The sequence below is a fragment of the Sturnus vulgaris genome, chromosome W (assembly GCF_052056855.1).
Source record: "Sturnus vulgaris isolate bStuVul1 chromosome W, bStuVul1.hap1, whole genome shotgun sequence".
NCBI lineage: Eukaryota > Metazoa > Chordata > Aves > Passeriformes > Sturnidae > Sturnus > Sturnus vulgaris.
The window spans coordinates 10,257,831-10,277,859 of NC_142282.1; positions in this window are offsets into that span (position 1 = coordinate 10,257,831).

The following is a 20,029-nucleotide window of genomic DNA, read 5'->3' on the forward strand; positions in this document are numbered from 1 at the left end:
TGGGATGGGATCCCTCAGATGGAATGGGACCCCAAGAATGGGATCCCTGGGATGGGATCCCAGGGATGGGATGGGATGGGATTGGATGGGTTGGGATGCCTGGGATGGGCTGGGATGGCATGGGATGGGATGGGATGGTATCCTTGGATGGGATGGAATGGGATCCCTGAGATGGGATGCGATCCCTGGGATGGGATCCCTGGGCTGGGATGGGATCCCTGGAATGGGATGGGATCCCTGGAATGGGATGGGATGGGATTCCTGGGATGGGAATGGATGGGATGGGATGGGATCCCTGGGATGGGATGGGATGGGATCCCTGGGATGGGATGGAATGGGATGGGATGGGATCCCTTGGATGGGATCGGATGGGATGCCTGGGATGGGATGGGATGGGATGGGATGGGATGGGATGGGATCCCTGGGATGGGATGGGATGGGATCCCTGGGATGGGATGGGATGGGATGGGATGGGATGGGATCCCTTGGATGGGATCGGATGGGATGCCTGGGATGGGATGGGATGGGATCCGTGGGATGGGATGTGATCCCCGGGATGGGATGGGTTGAGATGGGATGGGATGGGATCCCTGGGATTGGATGGGATCCCTGGGATGAGATGGGATGGGATCCCTGGGTTGGGATGGGTTCCATGGGATGGGATCCCTGGGATGGGATGGGATGGGATGGGATGGGATGGGATGGGATGGGATGGGATGGGATGGGATGGGATGGGATGGGATGTGATGGGATGGGATGGGATGGGATGGGATGGGATGGGATCCCTGCGATGGGATGGGATGGTATGGGATGGGATCCCTGGGATGGGATCGGATGGGATGCCTGGGATGGGATGAGATGGGATCCGTGGGATGGGATGTGATCCCTGGGATGGGATGGGGTGAGATGGGATGGGGTGGGATGGGATCCTTGGATGGGATGGAATGGGATCCCTGAGATGGGATGCGATCGCTGGGATGGGATCCCTGGGCTGGGATGGGATCCCTGGAATGGGATGGGATCCCTGGAATGGGATGGGATGGGATTCCTGGGATGGGAATGGATGGGATGGGATGGGATTGGATGGGATGGGATCACTGGGATAGGATGGGATCCCTGGGTTGGGATCGAATCCCTGGGATGGCATCCCTGGGATGGGATGGAATCTCTGGGATGGGATACCTGGGGTGGGATGGGTTGGAATGGGATGGGATCCCTGGGATCGGATGGGATCCCTGGGATGGGATGGGATGGGATCCCTGGGTTGGGATGGGTTCCATGGGATGGGATCCCTGGGATGGGATGGGATGGGATGGGATGGGATGGGATGGGATGGGATGGAATAGGATCTCTGGGATTGAATCCCTGGGATGGGATGGGATCCCTGGGATGTTATGGGATCCGCGGGATGTGATGGGATGGGATTCCTGGGATGGGAATGGGTGGGGTGGGATGGGATGGGATGGGATGGGATGGGATGGGATCCCTGGGATGGGATGGGATCCCTGTGATGGGAAGGGATGGTATCCCTGCGATGGGATCGGTTGGGATGGGATTCCTGGGATGGGATGGAATACCTGGCATGAGATAGCAGGGATGATATGGGATGGGATGGGATGGGATGGGATGGGATCCCTGGGATGGGATACCTGGGATGGGATGGGATGGGATTGGATGGGATGGGATGGGATGGGATCCCTGGGATGGGATGGGATGCGATGGGATGGGATGGGATCCCTGGGATGGGATGGGATTCCTGGGATGGTATCCCTGGGATGGGTTAGGATGGGATTGGATGGGATGGGATGGGATCCCTGGGATGGGATGGGATCCCTGGGATGGGATGTGTTCACTGGGATGGGTTGGGATCCCTGGAATGGGATGGGATGGGATTCCTGGGATGGGATGGGATCCCTGGGATAGTATGGGATTCCTGCGTTGGGATCGAATCCCTGGGAAGGCATCCGTGAGATGGGATGAGATCTCTAACATGGGATCCCTGGAATGGAATGTGATCCCTGGGATGAGAAGGGATGGGATGGAATGGGATGGGATCCCTGGGATGGGATGGGATGGGTTGAGATGGGATGTTATCCCTGGGATGGGATTGGATCCCTGGGATGGGATGGGATGGGATGGGATGGGATGGGATGGGATGGGATGGGATGGGATGGGATGGGATGGGATGGGATGGGATGGGATGGAATGGGATGGGATGGGATGGCATGGGATGGGATCCCTGGAATGGGATGGGATGGGATTCCTGGGATGGGAATGGATGGGATGGGATGGGATTGGATGGGATGGGATCCCTGTGATGGGATGGGATCCCTGTGATGGGATGGGATGGGATCCCTGGGATGGGATTTGTTGGGATGGGATCCCTGGGATGGGATGGAATACCTGGGATGAGTTCGCTGGGATGGGATGGGATGGGATGGGATCCCTGCGCTGGGATGGGATCGGATGGTATCCCTGGGATGGGAGACATGGGATGGGATCGGATGTGATTGCATGGGATGGGATTGGATGGGATGGGATGGGCTAGAATGGGTTGGGATGGGATGGGATCAATGGGATGGGAGCGGAGGGTATGGGATGGGATGGGTTGGGATCCCTGGGATGGGATCCCTTGGATGGGATGTGATCCCTGGGATGGGATCCCTGGGATGGGATGGGATGGGATCGATGGGATGGGATGGGTTGGGATGGGTTGGGATGGGATAGGATCGCTGGGATTGGATCCCTGGGATGAGATGGGAACCCTGTGATGGGATCCCTGGGATGGGATGGGATGGGATGGGATGGGATGGGATGGGATGGGATGGGATGGGATGGGATGGAATGGGATGGGATGGGATGGGATTGGATGGCATGGGTTGGGATGGGATTCGATGGGATGGGATCCCTGGGATGGGATCGGATGGTATGGGATGGGATCCCTGGGATGGAATCCCTGGGATAGGATGGGATCCCTGGGTTGGGATCGAATCCCTGGGATGTTATCCCTGGGATGGGATTGGATCCCTGGGATGGGATGGGATGGGATGGGATGGGATGGGATCCCTGGAATGGGATGGGATCCCTGGAATAGGATGGGATGGGATTCCTGGGATGGGAATGGATGGGATGGGATGGGATTGGATGGGATGGGATCCCTGTGATGGGTTGGGAACACTGGGATGGGATGTTATGGGATCCCTGGGATGAGATGGGATGGGATTGGATCCCTGGGATGGGATGAGATGGGATCCCAGGGATGGGATCCCTGGATTGTGATAGCTCGTATGAGATGGGATCCCTGGGATGGGATGGGATCGCTGGGATGGGATCCCTGGGATGGGATGGGATGGAATGGGATGGGATGGGATGGGATGGGTTGGGATGGGATGGGATGGGATCTCAGGGATGGGATGGGATGGGATGGTGCGGGACGGGATGGGATGGGATCTCAGGGATGGGATGGGATGGGATCCCTCAGATGGAATGGGACCCCAAGAATGGGATCCCTGGGATGGGATCCCAGGGATGGGATGGGATGGGATTGGATGGGTTGGGATACCTGGGATGGGCTGGGATGGCATGGGATGGGATGGGATGGTATCCTTGGATGGGATGGAATGGGATCCCTGGGATGAGATGGGATGGGATCCCTGGCTTGGGATGGGTTCCATGGGATGGGATCCCTGGGATGGGATGGGATGGGATGGGATGGGATGGGATGGGATGGGATGGGATGGGATGTGATGGGATGGGATGGGATGGGATGGGATGGGATGGGATGGGATGGGATGGGATGGGATCCCTGCGATGGGATGGGATGGTATGGGATGGGATCCCTGGGATGGGATCGGATGGGATGCCTGGGATGGGATGAGATGGGATCCGTGGGATGGGATGTGATCCCTGGGATGGGATGGGGTGAGATGGGATGGGGTGGGATGGGATCCTTGGATGGGATGGAATGGGATCCCTGAGATGGGATGCGATCGCTGGGATGGGATCCCTGGGCTGGGATGGGATCCCTGGAATGGGATGGGATCCCTGGAATGGGATGGGATGGGATTCCTGGGATGGGAATGGATGGGATGGGATGGGATTGGATGGGATGGGATCACTGGGATAGGATGGGATCCCTGGGTTGGGATCGAATCCCTGGGATGGCATCCCTGGGATGGGATGGAATCTCTGGGATGGGATACCTGGGGTGGGATGGGTTGGAATGGGATGGGATCCCTGGGATCGGATGGGATCCCTGGGATGGGATAGGATGGGATCCCTGGGTTGGGATGGGTTCCATGGGATGGCATCCCTGGGATGGGATGGGATGGGATGGGATGGGATGGGATAGGATCCCTGGGATTGAATCCCTGGGATGGGATGGGATCCCTGGGATGTTATGGGATCCGCGGGATGTGATGGGATGGGATTCCTGGGATGGGAATGGGTGGGGTGGGATGGGATGGGATGGGATGGGATGGGATGGGATGGGATCCCTGGGATGGGATGGGATCCCTGTGATGGGAAGGGATGGTATCCCTGCGATGGGATCGGTTGGGATGGGATTCCTGGGATGGGATGGAATACCTGGCATGAGATAGCAGGGATGATATGGGATGGGATGGGATGGGATGGGATGGGATGGGATCCCTGGGATGGGATACCTGGGATGGGATGGGATGGGATTGGATGGGATGGGATGGGATGGGATCCCTGGGATGGGATGGGATGCGATGGGATGGGATGGGATCCCTGGGATGGGATGGGATTCCTGGGATGGTATCCCTGGGATGGGTTAGGATGGGATTGGATGGGATGGGATGGGATCCCTGGGATGGGATGGGATCCCTGGGATGGGATGTGTTCACTGGGATGGGTTGGGATCCCTGGAATGGGATGGGAGGGGATTCCTGGGATGGGATGGGATGGGATCCCTGGGATAGTATGGGATTCCTGCGTTGGGATCGAATCCCTGGGATGGCATCCGTGAGATGGGATGAGATCTCTAACATGGGATCCCTGGAATGGAATGTGATCCCTGGGATGAGAAGGGATGGGATGGAATGGGATGGGATCCCTGGGATGGGATGGGATGGGATCCCTGGGATGTTATCCCTGGGATGGGATTGGATCCCTGGAATGGGATGGGATGGGATGGGATGGGATGGGATGGGATGGGATGGGATGGGATGGAATGGGATGGGATGGGATGGCATGGGATGGGATCCCTGGAATGGGATGGGATGGGATTCCTGGGATGGGAATGGATGGGATGGGATGGGATTGGATGGGATGGGATCCCTGTGATGGGATGGGATCCCTGTGATGGGATGGGATGGGATCCCTGGGATGGGATTTGTTGGGATGGGATCCCTGGGATGGGATGGAATACCTGGGATGAGTTCGCTGGGATGGGATGGGATGGGATGGGATCCCTGCGCTGGGATGGGATCGGATGGTATCCCTGGGATGGGATACATGGGATGGGATCGGATGTGATTGCATGGGATGGGATTGGATGGGATGGGATGGGCTAGAATGGGTTGGGATGGGATGGGATCAATGGGATGGGAGCGGAGGGTATGGGATGGGATGGGTTGGGATCCCTGGGATGGGATCCCTTGGATGGGATGTGATCCCTGGGATGGGATCCCTGGGATGGGATGGGATGGGATCGATGGGATGGGATGGGTTGGGATGGGTTGGGATGGGATAGGATCGCTGGGATTGGATCCCTGGGATGAGATGGGAACCCTGTGATGGGATCCCTGGGATGGGATGGGATGGGATGGGATGGGATGGGATGGGATGGGATGGGATGGGATGGGATGGGATGGGATGGGATGGGATGGGATGGAATGGGATGGGATGGGATGGGATTGGATGGCATGGGTTGGGATGGGATTCGATGGGATGGGATCCCTGGGATGGGATCGGATGGGATGGGATGGGATCCCTGGGATGGAATCCCTGGGATAGGATGGGATCCCTGGGTTGGGATCGAATCCCTGGGATGTTATCCCTGGGATGGGATTGGATCCCTGGGATGGGATGGGATGGGATGGGATGGGATCCCTGGAATGGGATGGGATCCCTGGAATAGGATGGGATGGGATTCCTGGGATGGGAATGGATGGGATGGGATGGGATTGGATGGGATGGGATCCCTGTGATGGGTTGGGAACACTGGGATGGGATGTTATGGGATCCCTGGGATGAGATGGGATGGGATTGGATCCCTGGGATGGGATGAGATGGGATCCCAGGGATGGGATCCCTGGATTGTGATAGCTCGTATGAGATGGGATCCCTGGGATGGGATGGGATCGCTGGGATGGGATCCCTGGGATGGGATGGGATGGAATGGGATGGGATGGGATGGGATGGGATGGGATGGGTTGGGATGGGATGGGATGGGATCTCAGGGATGGGATGGGATGGGATGGTGCGGGACGGGATGGGATGGGATGGGATCCCTCAGATGGAATGGGACCCCAAGAATGGGATCCCTGGGATGGGATCCCAGGAATGGGATGGGATGGGATTGGATGGGTTGGGATACCTGGGATGGGCTGGGATGGCATGGGATGGGATGGGATGGTATCCTTGGATGGGATGGAATGGGATCCCTGAGATGGGATGCGATCCCTGGGATGGGATCCCTGGGCTGGGATGGGATCCCTGGAATGGGATGGGATCCCTGGAATGGGATGGGATGGGATTCCTGGGATGGGAATGGATGGGATGGGATGGGATCCCTGGGATGGGATGGGATGGGATCCCTGGGATGGGATGGGATGGGATGGGATGGGATCCCTTGGATGGGATCGGATGGGATGCCTGGGATGGGATGGGATGGGATGGGATGGGATCCCTGGGATGGGATGGGATGGGATCCCTGGGATGGGATGGGATGGGATGGGATCCCTTGGATGGGATCGGATGGGATGCCTGGGATGGGATGGGATGGGATCCGTGGGATGGGATGTGATCCCCGGGATGGGATGGGTTGAGATGGGATGGGATGGGATCCCTGGGATTGGATGGGATCCCTGGGATGAGATGGGATGGGATCCCTGCGTTGGGATGGGTTCCATGGGATGGGATCCCTGGGATGGGATGGGATGGGATGGGATGGGATGGGATGGGATGGGATGGGATGGGATGGGATCCCTGCGATGGGATGGGATGGTATGGGATGGGATCCCTGGGATGGGATCGGATGGGATGCCTGGGATGGGATGAGATGGGATCCGTGGGATGGGATGTGATCCCTGGGATGGGATGGGGTGAGATGGGATGGGGTGGGATGGGATCCTTGGATGGGATGGAATGGGATCCCTGAGATGGGATGCGATCGCTGGGATGGGATCCCTGGGCTGGGATGGGATCCCTGGAATGGGATGGGATCCCTGGAATGGGATGGGATGGGATTCCTGGGATGGGAATGGATGGGATGGGATGGGATTGGATGGGATGGGATCACTGGGATAGGATGGGATCCCTGGGTTGGGATCGAATCCCTGGGATGGCATCCCTGGGATGGGATGGAATCTCTGGGATGGGATACCTGGGGTGGGATGGGTTGGAATGGGATGGGATCCCTGGGATCGGATGGGATCCCTGGGATGGGATGGGATGGGATCCCTGGGTTGGGATGGGTTCCATGGGATGGGATCCCTGGGATGGGTTGGGATGGGATGGGATGGGATGGGATAGGATCTCTGGGATTGAATCCCTGGGATGGGATGGGATCCCTGGGATGTTATGGGATCCGCGGGATGTGATGGGATGGGATTCCTGGGATGGGAATGGGTGGGGTGGGATGGGATGGGTTGGGATGGGATGGGATGGGATGGGATCCCTGGGATGGGATGGGATCCCTGTGATGGGAAGGGATGGTATCCCTGCGATGGGATCGGTTGGGATGGGATTCCTGGGATGGGATGGAATACCTGGCATGAGATAGCAGGGATGATATGGGATGGGATGGGATGGGATGGGATCCCTGGGATGGGATACCTGGGATGGGATGGGATTGGATGGGATGGGATGGGATCCCTGGGATGGGATGGGATGCGATGGGATGGGATGGGATCCCTGGGATGGGATGGGATTCCTGGGATGGTATCCCTGGGATGGGTTAGGATGGGATTGGATGGGATGGGATGGGATCCCTGGGATGGGATGGGATCCCTGGGATGGGATGTGTTCACTGGGATGGGTTGGGATCCCTGGAATGGGATGGGATGGGATTCCTGGGATGGGATGGGATGGGATCCCTGGGATAGTATGGGATTCCTGCGTTGGGATCGAATCCCTGGGATGGCATCCGTGAGATGGGATGAGATCTCTAACATGGGATCCCTGGAATGGAATGTGATCCCTGGGATGAGAAGGGATGGGATGGAATGGGATGGGATCCCTGGGATGGGATGGGATGGGATCCCTGGGATGTTATCCCTGGGATGGGATTGGATCCCTGGAATGGGATGGGATGGGATGGGATGGGATGGGATGGGATGGGATGGGATGGGATGGGATCCCTGGAATGGGATGGGATGGCATGGGATGGGATGGGATGGCATGGGATGGGATCCCTGGAATGGGATGGGATGGGATTCCTGGGATGGGAATGGATGGGATGGGATGGGATTGGATGGGATGGGATCCCTGTGATGGGATGGGATCCCTGTGATGGGATGGGATGGGATCCCTGGGATGGGATTTGTTGGGATGGGATCCCTGGGATGGGATGGAATACCTGGGATGAGTTCGCTGGGATGGGATGGGATGGGATGGGATCCCTGCGCTGGGATGGGATCGGATGGTATCCCTGGGATGGGATACATGGGATGGGATCGGATGTGATTGCATGGGATGGGATTGGATGGGATGGGATGGGCTAGAATGGGTTGGGATGGGATGGGATCAATGGGATGGGAGCGGAGGGTATGGGATGGGATGGGTTGGGATCCCTGGGATGGGATCCCTTGGATGGGATGTGATCCCTGGGATGGGATCCCTGGGATGGGATCCCTGGGATGGGATCGATGGGATGGGATGGGTTGGGATGGGTTGGGATGGGATAGGATCGCTGGGATTGGATCCCGGGGATGAGATGGGAACCCTGTGATGGGATCCCTGGGATGGGATGGGATGGGATGGGATGGGATGGGATGGGATGGGATGGAATGGGATGGGATGGGATGGGATTGGAAGGCATGGGTTGGGATGGGATTCGATGGGATGGGATCCCTGGGATGGGATCGGATGGGATGGGATGGGATCCCTGGGATGGAATCCCTGGGATAGGATGGGATCCCTGGGTTGGGATCGAATCCCTGGGATGTTATCCCTGGGATGGGATTGGATCCCTGGGATGGGATGGGATGGGATCCCTGGGCTGGGATGGGATCCCTGGAATGGGATGGGATCCCTGGTATAGGATGGGATGGGATTCCTGGGATGGGAATGGATGGGATGGGATGGGATTGGATGGGATGGGATCCCTGTGATGGTTTGGGAACACTGGGATGGGATGTTATGGGATCCCTGGGATGAGATGGGATGGGATTGGATCCCTGGGATGGGATGAGATGGGATCCCAGGGATGGGATCCCTGGATTGTGATAGCTCGTATGAGATGGGATCCCTGGGATGGGATGGGATCGCTGGGATGGGATCCCTGGGATGGGATGGGATGGAATGGGATGGGATGGGATGGGATGGGATGGGATGGGATGGGATGGGTTGGGATGGGATGGGATGGGATGGGTTGGGATGGGATGGGATGGGATGGGATGGGATGGGATGGGTTGGGATGGGATGGGATGGGATGGGATCTCAGGGATGGGATGGGATGGGATGGGATGGTGCGGGACGGGATGGGATGGGATGGGATCCCTCAGATGGAATGGGACCCCAAGAATGGGATCCCTGGGATGGGATCCCAGGGATGGGATGGGATGGGATTGGATGGGTTGGGATACCTGGGATGGGCTGGGATGGCATGGGATGGGATGGGATGGTATCCTTGGATGGGATGGAATGGGATCCCTGAGATGGGATGCGATCCCTGGGATGGGATCCCTGGGCTGGGATGGGATCCCTGGAATGGGATGGGATCCCTGGAATGGGATGGGATGGGATTCCTGGGATGGGAATGGATGGGATGGGATGGGATCCCTGGGATGGGATGGGATGGGATCCCTGGGATGGGATGGGATGGGATGGGATGGGATGGGATGGGATGGGATCCCTTGGATGGGATCGGATGGGATGCCTGGGATGGGATGGGATGGGATCCGTGGGATGGGATGTGATCCCTGGGATGGGATGGGTTGAGATGGGATGGGATGGGATCCCTGGGATTGGATGGGATCCCTGGGATGAGATGGGATGGGATCCCTGGGTTGGGATGGGTTCCATGGGATGGGATCCCTGGGATGGGATGGGATGGGATGGGATGGGATGGGATGGGATGGGATGGGATAGGATCTCTGGGATTGAATCCCTGGGATGGGATGGGATCCCTGGGATGTTATGGGATCCGCGGGATGTGATGGGATGGGATTCCTGGGATGGGAATGGGTGGGGTGGGATGGGATGGGATGGGATGGGATGGGATGGGATGGGATCCCTGGGATGGGATGGGATCCCTGTGATGGGAAGGGATGGTATCCCTGCGATGGGATCGGTTGGGATGGGATTCCTGGGATGGCATGGAATACCTGGCATGAGATAGCAGGGATGATATGGGATGGGATGGGATGGGATGGGATCCCTGGGATGGGATACCTGGGATGGGATGGGATTGGATGGGATGGGATGGGATGGGATCCCTGGGATGGGATGGGATGCGATGGGATGGGATGGGATCCCTGGGATGGGATGGGATTCCTGGGATGGTATCCCTGGGATGGGTTAGGATGGGATTGGATGGGATGGGATGGGATCCCTGGGATGGGATGGGATCCCTGGGATGGGATGTGTTCACTGGGATGGGTTGGGATACCTGGAATGGGATGGGATGGGATTCCTGGGATGGGATGGGATGGGATCCCTGGGATAGTATGGGATTCCTGCGTTGGGATCGAATCCCTGGGATGGCATCCGTGAGATGGGATGAGATCTCTAACATGGGATCCCTGGAATGGGATGTGATCCCTGGGATGAGAAGGGATGGGATGGAATGGGATGGGATCCCTGGGATGGGATGGGATGGGATCCCTGGGATGTTATCCCTGGGATGGGATTGGATCCCTGGGATGGGATGGGATGGGATGGGATGGGATGGGATGGGATGGGATGGGATGGGATGGGATGGGATGGGATGGGATGGGATGGAATGGGATGGGATGGGATGGCATGGGATGGGATCCCTGGAATGGGATGGGATGGGATTCCGGGGATGGGAATGGATGGGATGGGATGGGATTGGATGGGATGGGATCCCTGTGATGGGATGGGATCCCTGTGATGGGATGGGATGGGATCCCTGGGATGGGATTTGTTGGGATGGGATCCCTGAGATGGGATGTAATACCTGGGATGAGATCGCTGGGATGGGATGGGATGGGATGGGATCCCTGCGCTGGGATGGGATCGGATGGTATCCCTGGGATGGGATACATGGGATGGGATCGGATGTGATTGCATGGGATGGGATTGGATGGGATGGGATCCCTGTGATGGGATGGGATCCCTCTGATGGGATGGGATGGGATCCCTGTGATGGGATTTGTTGGGATGGGATCCCTGGGATGTTATGGGATCCGTGGGATGTGATGGGATGTGATCCCTGGGATGGGATGGGGTGAGATGGGATGGGATGGGATCCCTGGGATTGGATGGGATGGGATGGGATGGGTTGGGATGGGATGGGATGGGATTGGATGGGATGGGTTGGGATGGTATGGTATCCCTGGGATGGTGTCCCTGGGATGGGAAGGGATGGGATGGGATGGGTTGGGATGGTATGGTATCCCTGGGATGGTGTCCCTGGGATGGGATGGGATGGGATGGGATGGGATGGGATGGGATGGGATGGGATGGCATGGGGTGGGGTGGGATGGGATGGGATTCGATGGGATGGGGTGGGATGGGATGGGATTGGCTACACTGGGTTGGGATGGGATGGGATCGATGGGATGGGATGGGATGGAATGGGATCCCTGGGATGGTACGGAATGGGATCCCTGGGATGGGATGGGATACCTTGTATGGGATCCCTAGGATGGGATGAGATGGGATGGGATGCGATGGGATAGGATGGGATGGGATGCGATGGGATAGGATGGGATGGGTAGGATGGGATGGGATCCCTGGGATGGAATGGGATCCCTGGGATGGGATCTCTGGGATCGGATGGTATCCATGGGATGGGATGGATTGGGATGGGATGGAATCCCTGGGATGGGGACCCGGGGATGGGATGGGATGGATTGGGATGGGATGGAATCCCTGGGATGGGGACCCGGGGATGGGATGGGATCCCTGGTATGGGATCCCTGGGATGGGATGGGATGGGATGGCATCCCTGGGATTGGATGGGATGGGACCCCTGGGTTAGGATTGGTTGGGATGGTATACCTGGGATGGGATGGAATCCCTGGGATGAGATCGCTGGGATGGGATGTGATGGGATGGGATGGGATGGGATCCCTGCGATGGGATGGGATGGGATGGGATGGGATGGGGTTGGATGGGATGGGATTGGCTAGGATAGGTTGGGATGGGATGGGATCGATGGGATGGGATGGGATGGGATGAAATAGGATCCCTGGGATGGTACAGAATGGGACCCCTGGGATGGGATGGGATGCCTGGTATGGGATCCCTAGGATGGGATGGGATGGGATGGGATGGGATGGGATGGGATGGGATGGGATGGGATGGGATAGGATGGGATGGGGTATGATGGGATGGGTTGGGATGGGATGGGATCCCTTGGATGGGATGTGATGGGACGGGATGTGATGGGATGGGGTGGGAAGGGATGGGATGGGCTACAATGGGATGGGATGGGATGGGATGGGATGGGATGGGATGGGATGGGATGGGATCTCTGGAATGGGATGGTATCCATGGGATGGGATGGGTTGAGATGGGATGGAATCCCTGGGATGGGGACCCGGGGATGGGATGGGATCACTGGTATGGGATCCCTCGGATGGGATGGGATGGGATGGGATGGGATGGGATGGGATGGGATGGGATGGGATGGGATTGGATGGGATGGGATGGGGTGGGATGGGATGGGATCCCTTGGATGGGATCGGATGGGATGCCTGGGATGGGATGGGATGGGATCCGTGGGATGGGATGGGATGGGATCCGTGGGATGGGATGTGATCCCTGGGATGGGATGGGTTGAGATGGGATGGGATGGGATGGGATGGGATGGGATCCCTGGGATTGGATGGGATGGGATCCCTGGGTTAGGATTGGTTGGGATGGTATACCTGGGATGGGATGGAATCCCTGGGATGAGATCGCTGGGATGGGATGTGATGGGATGGGATGGGATGGGATCCCTGCGATGGGATTGGATGGGATGCTATGGGATGGGATGGGGTTGGATGGGATGGGGAGGGATGGGATGGGATTGGCTACGATGGGTTGGGATGGGATGGGATCGATGGGATGGGATGGGATGGGATGGCATCCCTGGGATGGGATGGGATCCCTGGGATGGGATGGGTTGAGATGGGATGGGATGGGATGGGATGGGATGGGATGGGATCCCTGGGATTGGATGGGATGGGACCCCTGGGTTAGGATTGGTTGGGATGGTATACCTGGGATGGGATGGAATCCCTGGGATGAGATCGCTGGGATGGGATGTGATGGGATGGGATGGGATGGGATCCCTGCGATGGGATGGGATGGGATGGGATGGGATGGGATGGGATGGGATGGGATGGGGTTGGATGGGATGGGATTGGCTAGGATAGGTTGGGATGGGATGGGATCGATGGGATGGGATGGGATGGGATGAAATAGGATCCCTGGGATGGTACAGAATGGGACCCCTGGGATGGGATGGGATGCCTGGTATGGGATCCCTAGGATGGGATGGGATGGGATGGGATGGGATGGGATGGGATGGGATGGGATGGGATAGGATGGGATGGGGTATGATGGGATGGGATGGGTTGGGATGGGATGGGATCCCTTGGATGGGATGTGATGGGACGGGATGTGATGGGATGGGGTGGGAAGGGATGGGATGGGCTACAATGGGATGGGATGGGATGGGATGGGATGGGATGGGATGGGATGGGATGGGATCTCTGGAATGGGATGGTATCCATGGGATGGGATGGGTTGAGATGGGATGGAATCCCTGGGATGGGGACCCGGGGATGGGATGGGATCACTGGTATGGGATCCCTCGGATGGGATGGGATGGGATGGGATGGGATGGGATGGGATGGGATGGGATGGGATGGGATGGGATGGGATGGGATGGGATGGGATTGGATGGGATGGGATGGGGTGGGATGGGATGGGATCCCTTGGATGGGATCGGATGGGATGCCTGGGATGGGATGGGATGGGATCCGTGGGATGGGATGGGATGGGATCCGTGGGATGGGATGTGATCCCTGGGATGGGATGGGTTGAGATGGGATGGGATGGGATGGGATGGGATGGGATCCCTGGGATTGGATGGGATGGGATCCCTGGGTTAGGATTGGTTGGGATGGTATACCTGGGATGGGATGGAATCCCTGGGATGAGATCGCTGGGATGGGATGTGATGGGATGGGATGGGATGGGATCCCTGCGATGGGATTGGATGGGATGGGGTTGGATGGGATGGGGAGGGATGGGATGGGATTGGCTACGATGGGTTGGGATGGGATGGGATCGATGGGATGGGATGGGATGGGATGAAATAGGATCCCTGGGATGGTACAGAATGGGACCCCTGGGATGGGATGGGATGCCTGGTATGGGATCCCTAGGATGGGATGGGATGGGATGGGATGGGATGGGATGGGATGGGATGGGATGGGATGGGATAGGATGGGATGGGATGGGGTATGATGGGATGGGATGGGTTGGGATGGGATGGGATCCCTTGGATGGGATGTGATGGGACGGGATGTGATGGGATGGGGTCGGAAGGGATGGGATGGGCTACAATGGGATGGGATGGGATGGGATGGGATGGGATGGGATGGGATGGGATGGGATGGGATGGGATGGGATGCCATGGCATGGGATCCGCGGGATGAGATGGGATGGGATGGGATACGTGGGATGGGATGGGATCCCTGGGATGGGATGGGATGAGATGGGATGGAATGGGATGTGATCCCTGGGTTGGGACTGGTTGGGATGGTATACCTTGGGTGGGATGGAATCCCTGGGATGAGATCGCTGGGATGGGATGGGATGGGATGGGATGGGATGGGATGGGATGGGATGGGGTGGGATGGAATGGGATGGGATGGGATTGGATGGCATGGGGTGGGATGGGATTGGCTACAATGGGTTGGGATGGGATGGGATCGATGGGACGGGATGGGATGAAATGGGATCCCTGGGATGGTACGGAATGGGATCCCTGGGATGGGATGGGATACCTGGTATGGGATCCCTCGGATGGGATTGGAGGGGATGGGATGGGATAGGATGGGATGGGATGGGGTAGGATGGGATGGGTTGGGATGGGATCTCTGGGATGGGGTGGGATCCCTGGGATGGGATCTCTGGGATGGGATGGTATCCATGGGATGGGATGGGTTGGGATGGGATGGAATCCCTGGGATGGGGACCCGGGGATGGGATTGAATCCCTGGAATGGGATCCCGGGGATGGGATGGGATCCCTGGGATGGGATACCTGGGATGGTATCCCTGGGATGGGATGGGATGGGATGGGATGGGATGGGATGGGATCCCTGGATTGGGATGGGTTCCATGGGATGGGATGGGATGGGATCCGTGGGATGGGATGGGGTGAGATGGGATGGGATGGGATGGATGGGATCCCTGGGATTGGATGGGATGGGATGGGATCCCTGGGTTGGGATTGGTTGGGATGGGATAGGATGGGATGGGATGGGAAGGGATGGGATCCCTGCGATGGGATGGGATGGGATGGGATGGGATGGGATGGGATGGGATGGGATGGGATGGGATGGGATGGGATGGGATGGGATGGGATGGGATAGGATGGGATGGGACGGGATGGGATGGGATGGGATCCCTGGGATGGGATGAGATGGGATCCCAAGGATGGGATCCCTGGATTGTGATCCCTCGTATGGGTTGGGATCCCTGGGATGGGATGGAATCCCTGGAATGGGATCCCGGGGATGGGATGGGATCCCTGAGATGGGATCCCTGGGATGGGATCCCTGGATTGTGATCCCTCGTATGGGTTGGGATCCCTGGGATGGGATGGAATCCCTGGAATGGGATGCCGGGGATGGGATGGGATCACTGGGATGGGATCCCTGGGATGGGATCCCTGGGATGGGATGGGATGGGATGGGATGGGATGGGATCCCTGGATTGGGATGGGTTCCATGGGATGGGATCCCTGGGATGGGATGGGATGGAGTGGATCTCTGGGATTGGATCCCTGGGATGAGATGAGATCCCTGGGATGGGATGGGATGGGATGGGATGGGATGGGATGGGATGGGATGGGATGGGATCCCTGGGATGGGATCCCTGAAATGGGATGCGATGGGATGGGATCCCTGGGATGGGATCGGATGGGATGCCTGGGATGGGATGGGATCCCTTGGATGGGATGTGATCCCTGGGATGGGATGGGGTGAGATGGGATGGGATGGGATCCCTGGGATTGGATGGGATGGGATCCCTGGGATGGGATGGGTTGGGATGGGATGGAATCCCTGGGATGGGGACCCGGGGATGGGATGGGATCACTGGTATGGGATCCCTCGGATGGGATGGGATGGGATGGGATGGGATGGGATGGGATGGGATTGGATGGGATGGGATGGGGTGGGATGGGATGGGATCCCTTGGATGGGATCGGATGGGATGCCTGGGATGGGATGGGATGGGATCCGTGGGATGGGATGGGATGGGATCCGTGGGATGGGATGTGATCCCTGGGATGGGATGGGTTGAGATGGGATGTGATGGGATGGGATGGGATGGGATCCCTGCGATGGGATTGGATGGGATGCTATGGGATGGGATGGGGTTGGATGGGATGGGGAGGGATGGGATGGGATTGGCTACGATGGGTTGGGATGGGATGGGATCGATGGGATGGGATGGGATGCGATGAAATAGGATCCCTGGGATGGTACAGAATGGGACCCCTGGGATGGGATGGGATGCCTGGTATGGGATCCCTAGGATGGGATGGGATGGGATGGGATGGGATGGGATGGGATGGGATGGGATGGGATGGGATGGGATGGGATGGGATAGGATGGGATGGGATGGGGTATGATGGGATGGGATGGGTTGGGATGGGATGGGATCCCTTGGATGGGATGTGATGGGACGGGAAGTGATGGGATGGGGTCGGAAGGGATGGGATGGGCTACAATGGGATGGGATGGGATGGGATGGGATGGGATGGGATGGGATGGGATGGGATGGGATGCCATGGCATGGGATCCGCGGGATGAGATGGGATGGGATGGGATACGTGGGATGGGATGGGATCCCTGGGATGGGATGGGATGAGATGGGATGGAATGGGATGTGATCCCTGGGTTGGGACTGGTTGGGATGGTATACCTTGGGTGGGATGGAATCCCTGGGATGAGATCGTTGGGATGGGATGGGATGGGATGGGATGGGATGGGATGGGATGGGATGGGATGGGATGGGATGGGGTGGGATGGAATGGGATGGGATGGGATTGGATGGCATGGGGTGGGATGGGATTGGCTACAATGGGTTGGGATGGGATGGGATCGATGGGACGGGATGGGATGAAATGGGATCCCTGGGATGGTACGGAATGGGATCCCTGGGATGGGATGGGATACCTGGTATGGGATCCCTAGGATGGGATTGGAGGGGATGGGATGGGATAGGATGGGATGGGATGGGGTAGGATGGGATGGGTTGGGATGGGATCTCTGGGATGGGGTGGGATCCCTGGGATGGGGACCCGGGGATGGGATTGAATCCCTGGAATGGGATCCCGGGGATGGGATGGGATCCCTGGGATGGGATACCTGGGATGGTATCCCTGGGATGGGATGGGATGGGATGGGATGGGATGGGATGGGATCCCTGGATTGGGATGGGTTCCATGGGATGGGATGGGATGGGATCCGTGGGATGGGATGGGGTGAGATGGGATGGGATGGGATGGATGGGATCCCTGGGATTGGATGGGATGGGATGGGATCCCTGGGTTGGGATTGGTTGGGATGGGATAGGATGGGATGGGATGGGAAGGGATGGGATCCCTGCGATGGGATGGGATGGGATGGGATGGGATGGGATGGGATGGGATGGGATGGGATGGGATGGGATGGGATGGGATGGGATGGGATGGGATAGGATGGGATGGGACGGGATGGGATGGGATGGGATCCCTGGGATGGGATGAGCTGGGATCCCAGGGATGGGATCCCTGGATTGTGATCCCTCGTATGGGTTGGGATCCCTGGGATGGGATGGAATCCCTGGAATGGGATCCCGGGGATGGGATGGGATCCCTGAGATGGGATCCCTGGGATGGGATCCCTGGATTGTGATCCCTCGTATGGGTTGGGATCCCTGGGATGGGATGGAATCCCTGGAATGGGATGCCGGGGATGGGATGGGATCACTGGGATGGGATCCCTGGGATGGGATCCCTGGGATGGGATGGGATGGGATGGGATGGGATGGGATCCCTGGATTGGGATGGGTTCCATGGGATGGGATCCCTGGGATGGGATGGGATGGAGTTGTTCTCTGGGATTGGATCCCTGGGATGAGATGAGATCCCTGGGATGGGATGGGATGGGATGGGATGGGATGGGATGGGATGGGATCCCTGGGATGGGATCCCTGAAATGGGATGCGATGGGATGGGATCCCTGGGATGGGATCGGATGGGATGCCTGGGATGGGATGGGATCCCTTGGATGGGATGTGATCCCTGGGATGGGATGGGGTGAGATGGGATGGGATGGGATCCCTGGGATTGGATGGGATGGGATCCCTGGGATGGGATGGGTTGGGATGGGATGGAATCCCTGGGATGGGGACCCGGGGATGGGATGGGATCCCTGGTATGGGATCCCTGGAATGTGATCCCTCGTATGGGATGGGATCCCTGGGATGGGATGGAATCCCTGCGATGGGATCCCTGGGATGGGATGGGACGGGATGGGATGGGATGGGATGGGATGGGATGGGATGGGACGGGACGGGACGGGATGGGATGGGATGGGATGGGATGGGATGGGATGGGATGGGACGGGACGGGACGGGATGGGATGGGATGGGATGGGATGGGATGGGATCCCTGGGATGGTGTCCCTGAGATGGGATGGGATGGGATGGGATGGGATGGGGTGGGATGGGATTGGCTACAATGGGTTGGGATGGGATGGGATCGATGGGATAGGATGGGATGGAATGGGATCCCTGGGATGGTACGGAATGGGATCCCTGGGATGGGATGGGATACCTGGTATGGGATCCCTAGGATGGGATGGGATGGGATGGGATAGGATGGGATGGGATGGGATGGGATTGGATGGGATGGGGTGGGATGGGATTGGCTACAATGGGTTGGGATGGGATGGGATCGATGGGATGGGATGGGATGAAATGGGATCCCTGGGATGGTACGGAATGGGATCCCTGGGATGGGATGGGATACCTGGTATGGGATCCCTAGGATGGGATGGGATGGGATGGGATGGGATGGGATGGGATCCCTGGATTGGGATGGGTTCCATGGGATGGGATGGGATGGGATCCGTGGGATGGGATGGGGTGAGATAGGATGGGATGGGATGGATGGGATCCCTGGGATTGGATGGGATGGGATGGGATCCCTGGGTTGGGAT